Genomic DNA, 9,284 nt, shown 5'->3' on the forward strand with positions numbered 1-9,284 from the left:
AAGGACAAGAAGGTGAATGTCCTTGAGTCACCATGACAGAGCCCTGACTTAAATCCAATAAAAAAAATCTGTGGATGGATTTGAAGAGAGCTGTCCATTGCCACTCAAGGAGGAATGTGTGCAAAGGTGTGCAAAGCTAGTACTGTAACAACCCGCAGCCCTTTATAAGTTTGTTTCAGTTGATGTTTCTTTGTCCAGCTACAAGGTTACCAAGAGTGTGCGTGTGTCCGTTCCTGTCATCCCTGCCTGTTGTTTACCCTGTGTGTGGATTAATTAAAGACTTTGTATTTTTATTTTACTTTGTGTTGCGCATTTCTGCACATACCGTAACAGATAGCCAGACCTAATACAGTAAAGTAAATGATGAAATCCCCCTCATTTTGTTTTTACGTTTTTCACCAGTTTTTCTTTTCCTTGTTACCATCATGAAACTTGCCTCCATCAACATCGCCCCAAGGAGAGGCAACCCCATTCTGGATGGTACAACGACCTTCATCTTCCAGAATGGCATGGATCTGGAGGATTACGTAGAGGAGTTTGTCGGCACCCGCCACCGCGCCAGCATCTGCCTAATGGAGGGGTGGGCTGGATGATGATCTCCACTTCATAATGCCATACGGAGATCCCTGCTGGATCCTACAACAATACATTAACCTCGTATTACATGCCTACGGTTCAACGTACTCTGTAGGTGAAGCGGAGGAGGACAGCAACCTCGTTCAGCCACACCTCACAGACATCTCGCACCCCGACCCAGTGCCCATCTAACCCACACCCCGACTTGCGGAACAAGAGCTGGATCCCATTGCGGACAGAGAGCCAGAGACCAACGAGCCATCGCCTAGCGAAGCGACATAGCCGTGGAGCGCCCCAAAGCCAGAGCCCATCACATCCGACCAGGTGTGAGAGCCACTAACAATGTCCACGACAGTGGGAGTCAACGTAGAACAAGAGGGGCTGCACCATTGTTGAGGGTGAGCTTGAGTTGGAGGGAATTAATGGATTTTGATACCGAACTATCTACCTGCCATGAACTACCTGCCTGCCTGGGTTTCCCACCCACCATCCCCCTTTTGCCCATTTCTGCCATGCAGCATCTGCCATGCCACTGCTGTGTCCTGACAGCCCCTCTGCTCACCCTCAGCCCACCATCTGTGCAGTGGGCTCACCGCAGGTCTGCCAGTCTCTATCGGCATCATAGCTGGAGGATCCCTTGTCTTCACCTCCAGCCTCAGAGTCACGGGCTCCACCTCGGCCCTCTGACCCTGCTGCTCCACCTCGGCTCTCAGCTCCCTCATCTTTACCGTTGCCCATAGGCCCAACAGCTCCACTGGGCTTCCACGTCTCTCCAGCTCCGCCTTGGTCGGTGTAGTCCCGCCATCGCCTCAGGACTCATCGCTCCGTCCCGCTGGCTCCGTTGGGCTTCTCCCTCCCTCCGGTTCCACCTCAGTCTTCTGTTGCTCCAGCTCCACCGCGGACCTCCGGATCTCCGTCTTGGTCGCCAGAGCCTTGGGCTCCTACTTGGCCCTCCGGATCCACCACCTGCTCCGCCTCCATCGGTTGGCCCCCTGGAGTCATCAGCCCTTCCTCCACCATGGCTCCTCCATCTGTTGGCTCCACCGTGGGCCACCATCATGGCTGCAGCCTGGGTCTCACCTGGCTCCTCCTCCTCTGGACCCCTCCTTTCTACTCCTTGGCTCCTCCCTCCGTCATTACCTCCCTGGAATGTTCCGTTTCCTCTTTGACTCCTTCCTCCGTCGTCATCACCACCCTAGACTCTGTTAATCGTCCTCCTCCAGGAATCCCGTCCATCTGTATAGACTTTGTGTTGTCCAGCCATTATCTGTCAGTGGCGGCTGGTGCTAAAAAATTTTAGGGAGGGGGGCTATTGTGTAACTACATCTACATAAACCTTCCTGTTCCTCTCATCCTGTTGTATACCCTGCCTGTGGATTGATTAAAGACTTTGCATTTTGATTCTACTTTGTGTTGTGCATTCCTGCACTACCGTGACAAGTACAGACATATCCAAAAAGATTGATGGCTATAATTAAAACAATAGGTGGCTCTACAATGTATTAAATCAAGGGGCTGATGACTTTTACCTCTGTATTTATAATTTAAAGGGGCTATATGTAACTTTTCCCCCAAAATAAATGTAACAATAGCCTTTTTATTTGACCATTTATGACTCAAACATCTCCTGATGAGCATACTGACACCTTGTCAGCTCATAGTGGGTGCACCTATAAGCCTGTATCCTATTTTTCCTATTTTCTGTCGGGTCAGATTTTTTGCGCGCTGTCTGCGGATGTGACATCAAGCACGTTCATGTTAAACGTTTCAGATCACTCTGCCACCACTGCTAGTCAGCAATTAGCCTATTATTGCAAACAAACTTAGTTTCTCAAACAATATATGTATTTGACTGTTCTTACCTCTGTAAACATAATGTTGACTTCTTTGCAGCGGATGACTTGTGAAGTGTGTACGTACGAGCGCGCTCTGCGAGAGTGAGCAGAAAGGAAGAGCAGTTCCGTTTTTTGGCCACAGGTGTCAGTCGCGAGTTTAAATTTCAGAAAGTTACATATAGCCCCTTTAAGTTTTTGTTTGTTTCATTTTTCTGTTTCTTTCATTTTTTTATTAATTTGCACAACTGTTTTGTGTTTTTTTGTTTTTGTTTTTTTGTTTTTTCATTGGTTTGATGTAAGAACAAAATTTTAAATAAAGCTGGAAAAGTAAGAATGGGGTTTGATTGCAGGCTGTATGACAAATAAAATAACTATTTTATAGGGGTTTGATGATTTTCTATAGGCACTTTATGTTACATATATACAGATGTGTGTGAAAATGCTAAAACCACATTTGACTTTGACAAACTTATAAACAAAATATAAACATAAATATAAATGTCCCTTAATGTTTACACTAAGTGCAAATAGCTATAGATTCTATTTAGATTGTCTGCTATGTATACTACTTATCGCAAATAGTGGCAATTATCTGGACTTTTATTGACTATTGTAGTACATAATAAAACACTATGAAGTAATAATATTGAGTGTCAGTTATATTTTAATTAAAATGATTAAATGGATGTCACCTTATTGGGACAATAATCCTCTCTACACCTACCCAATACTTCATTGGGTTATTTTTTTTTTATTTTTAAAACACTTTTACAATGCATTCCGCTTTTTCATAAAGCAATCTAATCCATAAAAAAAAAAAACATTTCCAAAGCCGTATGCACTTAAAACATCAAACAAATAAAAGTAATTGACTCTGTCAAAAGCCTTTTCTTGGTCTAGGGATAGTATTCCTAGATCAATATTATTTAACATTGAATAATCAATAACATCTCTTATAAGAAATAAATTATCTCTAATGCACCTGATTTTAATACAATAAGACTAATCCTTATGAATTAATTCACCAATATATTAATTCAATCTATTCAAAATGCATTTAGAGAAAATCTTATGATCTGTCGTCAATAATGCATCAGGCCTCCAATTCTTAAGCAAAGTAAGATCACTTTTTTTGGTAATAAAGAAATAATTGCTCTTCTACAACTCATAGGTAGACATCCTATCTGTATTGAATATAAAATAATTTCAATTATTATCAAATTATTTAAAAAAGTTAATAACCTTAATAATTCCCCAAAAATGTTTAAAAAAATTCAGAAGGAAGCCCATCTACTCCTGGAGCTACTTCAACTCTTGCACAGCTTTAGTTACTTTTTGAAAGCTTAAAATACAGTCTAAATCTTCTTTATGCTCTGGTTTCAGTTTTATGATTGAATCCAAGTTCAGTTTTTGCATAACAATGTTGCGATTCTGGTGATGTTATTAATTGTACTGTATCCAGCTCTTGTTTCTCCTTTGAGTTAGCCTGTATGCCCATGATATATTGCCTTAGCTAAACTTTAGCTAACTTATTACATAGTAGGTCATGAATCATGGATGTTAGCGAGACAAATTATCTGTATTTGCCTATTGGAGAATTAGCTGTAAATTCTTTTATTTGTTCATCACCACTCACCTCCACACCAAGACAAACATAACTGGTAAGGGATGGAGGCTTCAATGAGTGCTACACGGCTATGCTGTGCAAACATTGCCCAACCCAACCTGATATATTGATATTTTATTTGTTTGACTGGGAAAGCTGTGTGCTAGCAGAAACAATCACATGCACGCATACATATAGCCTTATCATTTATATATAAACTCAAGCATTGACTAGATTAAAATGTACAATGTTTTTATTTTTATTATTTTATTTAATTGTTGTCATGTTAAATACAAATAAAGACATTAGGCTTCTTTTAGCCTTATGCTGGAGCTGGTTTCAGGCAATGAAACTAAGTATGTAAATAAATAAATTAGCACAATAATATCATGTATCAGCAATCTCGCAGACTGACGATCGGACCCAACACTACTGTAATATATACCTTAATATATCCCTAACTATAACACGGCAGACGGAACTTGCTTTGGCAAGGGGTGTGGCACTACTGAAACACAGTTTAAGCTGTTTACCAATCACAAAGCACTGGGACAGCTAACCAATCACAACACATTTCACATTTCGGAAGGCGGTCCTTCATCAAACCCAGAACTAATCGAGCCATTTGTGCCAGAAGAGAAAGGTATTGTAAAAATGTAAATGATGTGAAAAACAATGTGTTTTTTGAACCACCGAGCATGAGAGCATGTACTATTACACCCCCAAAACAAAATTAAGACATTATAAAATAACATAATAGGACCCCTTTAAATTCCTTTCTATGGTATCATGTTGGGAAAATAGGAAGGAGTGTTGTGATTTGCAAGCAGTGTAGGGCATTTCACTGTTAAAAAGTGAAAAGTTACTAGTTACTTATCACAAATTGTAACTGTGTCACTTTGTATAATTATATACAAAAAATATTGAGAGGTGGCCAAAACCCCTCTAAAACCAGCCAAATCTGCTCAGTTTGAGGCAGCATGCACTTTTCAACCGCCACTGAAAAGAAAAGAAGATGCTCAAATCAAGGGTGTGGTTTTAGTTAAAACATTGGAGGGGTTAAAGGTTGAACTATTTTAGTGGAGTCCCGGGTCATGTTCTCTCATAAGGTTTATTTATTTGTTTGTTTGCTTTCATTTTTATTGTTGTTAAATGTCTTTTATGCTATCATCCACTGCAAAGTTGGTTGATAACTGCAATAAATTAACAGCCTAGTTAACAATTAGGCCTATTTGGATGCCTTTTTCACATAGCATACACTGTATAATGTATTTTATATTATTTAGGCATGCACTTATAGGCTATTGTTTGATAGAAGGTTTCTAATTCAACACGCAATTGAAATTCATTGTTTATTTCTTACACCTTAGCAGTTCATCGGGCTGTTATTGATTTAATCAATCTCTTGGATTATCTAAGGGCCAGGTTTTTCCATCACTTATCATTAGAAAGACTGTGTGCGCTGTGGTGGTTTGTGTGACAAAATGCAATATCAAACTTCACTCACCCTATGTTACAGTGCGGTGCTGAACAAGACGAGACGATACACGAATTAACAAATACAAAGTCTTTTAACATAATCCAAGGATCTGACAGATCAGGATCAGGAACACGAAGAATTTCCACACACCAAACGTTAACATAAACTAAAGACCGACAATGGGAGGAGCTCAAAGACAGGCTTATAAGGCTTAACTAATAATGACAGACAGGTGAAACAGATGACGGTGATGAGGGCAAAACCATTAAACACAGATCGATAGGGGGAGACAATAGGAAAAACCAAGTGCATGAACAGACATAACTATGACACCCTAACAGCATGCATATCATTATTTGAGTCTTTTTATTTTTAGTTCCCCACACCTAAAAAATTGGAGTTTGTTTTTTTATGAAATTGTACAGGTTATGGTTTTCATTAAAGGTGGAAAAAGTTCTGAAATGATTTATTGTGGTTTGATTTTTTTACAACACAGAAACCTTGCATTTTAACAGGGGTGTGTAGACTTTTTATATCCACTGTATGTCTTGTAAATAAAAAATAAATAAATAAATTAATTAATTGATTAATGAGTCTTCCACAATCAAAGTTGTGTATGATGTGTGTCAGGATAGTGTGAACATTTCACAACTGGTGTGGCATTATCAGGTCACATGAGCAGTAAGTTATATAGATTTGGATACTTGAAAAATCACCAAAAACACAAAATCATATTTCTAAAATACAAGTTGTGTATGATGTATTAAAAGTGTTACTGAGTATAAGGCGCCATATCAACACCTGTTTCTATCAATTAATAGAAAATGTTGGAATATGATATAATAACAATGTAACAATTCATAGTAAATATCGTATTCACATCTTAAAATTAAGATTAATGTTTTTCACGTAATTCACTTTTTTTTTTTTTTTTTTTTTTTTTTTTTACATTTTATTTGCATCATGCTTTGCGTGTTTTCCAATCTTGAAATGCATCTATTTTTTTATGCACTTTTGAGATAGTCCTTCAATTTGCTTGGTGAATGCCCAACATAAAACTAACTTTACCACACTGAATAGGTAATGTCGTTTCATGTTAAGGTTAATTGTTCACTCACAGCAGTTCAAAACATGGAGACGTTGTTTTTGCAGCTACAAATCCTTTGGAATAATTTAATGTAAAATACAAAACATTACTTACTTTTTAGTGGCTGCTATCGATTTCTCAAGTTTCCTCAGCAGTGGAAAAAAGATTTTGGTTTCCACAAGCCTACAGCAAAATTCGAACCTGCTCCAACAAGTGCTGTCTTCACAATGCTTGAATATTTCCGGTTTATTTATTTAATAATTAAACACTGACGCGAGAAAAAAATAAAGGTATTTTTTTCTGTCCGCATTAGGGCAGTATAAATTCAGAAGCTCTGGTGAGTTGCATCTGTGGACAAATGTTTTCTTGTTTCCTCACGCATAGGCTAGTTCTTCTTAGTGCCCTTTAGAGTTCTTTGGGTGAGAATCTTTCGCTTTCCCTGAAGCTCTAGGTGTGTTCGACTTGAAGCGGCGCTGCGCAGATCAAAGTGTATGACATCAAAGGACTACGAGAGCTATTCGCTTTGTTAAGTTTGACGTCACTCGTCACCTCTTCCGTGAATTCCGGGCTCGAAAGCTCTATCAAATGACAGGGGAAAACAACAAACGGTGCTAATTATACACTTTCATTGTGATATAATGCTACTAAAAAAATTACAATCCTGCCTTTTAACTCCATATCGAAATCCCAGATAGACAGACAATGAAAATAAAAATAAATAAAACAATCAAAATGTTTTTTTTTTTTCGTATTTGAAAACGTTTAGTTTAAATGTTTAATAATAAATAAACAGTGCTCATAAACGGCTGCTGAGATCGTATTCTCAAGTGAAATGAGTTGGACTTTGGACAACAGCATTCGTTGGTGCATTCCTTGAACACATGATGTCACCACTTAACAAGGGTTGTGGCTAGAAGGGATACAGCTCCGACCGGAAACTAACAATGAAATTATTTTTTCTACCTATTAGATTGTATTTTTTTAACGTCTACACCTACCCCAACCCTAAACTTAGCCCTTACTATAAAAAAACAGTATTATTGTTGTACATTGTGATAAAAAAAAATAACGTTAGATTGATGTGCACATGCTGTCTCCCTTCTAGTCTAAACCCTTAACAAGCCGATAAGACAAAAGCAGGCACGTGCAGGGGGGGGGGGGATGATGCCCAAAGTGCCCTTCTGTCAGAGGGCACCTGCAGGTCCTAAAAACTCCTCAATTTAGTTGTATCAAATTTAAGGCCATAAAAAGTTTGAAATATGTTATATAGTATAAGAAAATACTTAAATAATAATTTAGGAGGTCGTACATTTGGGGACGGAAAGACGAGAATCGCGATAGGGCTGGATTAAACTTCAAAAGACAATGATGTCATTGAATAAATATGCATGCTGTAGGTTTCAAAGTCAAAACGCGGCACGGATGTCTTTATATGAATGTATCTGAAGGGAACCGACTGTCCTCAGAAACATGTCCTTGTCATTTTCATTTATTGCCTGATAAACAGCGTTAATGCTGATTTGTATACAGCCGTTACTAGGGAAACCTTAATATTTCAGCGCTCTTAAAGCGCCCCCTTGTGACAGAGAATGACTTTTTCTTTTCCAGATTTTTTCAGCTGTTTATGGTCAAATTATTGCAATTATCGACCTACATTGTTTTGCAGCAAACAGAGTTGTAAATGTGAAAGAAGTTAATGTGCCTTCTAAAAATCTAAACAAATAAGACAGTAATATTTATGTTTTAAAAAAATATAATAAATGATAAACTCGATTGATCCCTTTTTAATGGTATAAAGGCTAAAATTCCATTGAATAAGATATCTTGTTTTGTTTTGTGTCAATCTGTATCTGAATTATAAATCATGCCATTTTATGCCTTAATATTCTACTGTACATTGTCAAATCCTACTCATACTGTTCATTTTACTTCTGCTGTCACAATTTGCCTTAAATTGATATTTAAAATATTTTAAATAGTGAAATAAAATTCCTTCCTTAATATGTTTGTTTTATTTCTATACTCTGCAGTAAAGCCTGTTGTCTACAATCTTACTATACAATACAAATTGTACAATACAATACAATACAATACAAAGTGAAAAAAAAATATTACTGATTCTGTTGTTTGAGTCCTGAAACGTAATTTAAACTTCAAATAATGCATAATTTGTCTTATTAATGACATTGTTACTTAACTGGATGCCTACAATGAGGTGATGGACCCTAGGGGCTCTTTAATGCCTTGTTTCAGATGCCCTTTTTATACTTTGAGCACCTGCCCCTTTAAAGGTCTCTGCACGGCCCTGGACAAAAGGACTGTGTTTTCGTTTCTTGTGAATATTGTAAATACACCTTATTTATTTATTAATCTTTTGTTGTTGTCTCATCTTTTTAAAACACTTATTTTAATCTCACACAGTATAATCTGACCCCTTTTAAATCATTGTAATTCGACCAATAAGGTTGAATGTTACACTGTGTATTCCATGAAATTGCACATCTCATTATACTCTATACCACATTGCACTATTAATTACCTGTCTGCTGTAAAATAATAATAAACCATATTGAATTTATTCTTCTGACACATGGAAGAGCATCTACCTAGAATGTTCCAAATCTTCAACAAGTAAGCGCTCATGTTTTAAAAGACTTCTGTAAAGTATCTTTTTAAGTGTATGTGTTGTCAGGAAGGACA

Source organism: Garra rufa, chromosome 3 (assembly GCF_049309525.1).
Source record: "Garra rufa chromosome 3, GarRuf1.0, whole genome shotgun sequence".
Taxonomy (NCBI): Eukaryota; Metazoa; Chordata; class Actinopteri; order Cypriniformes; family Cyprinidae; genus Garra; species Garra rufa.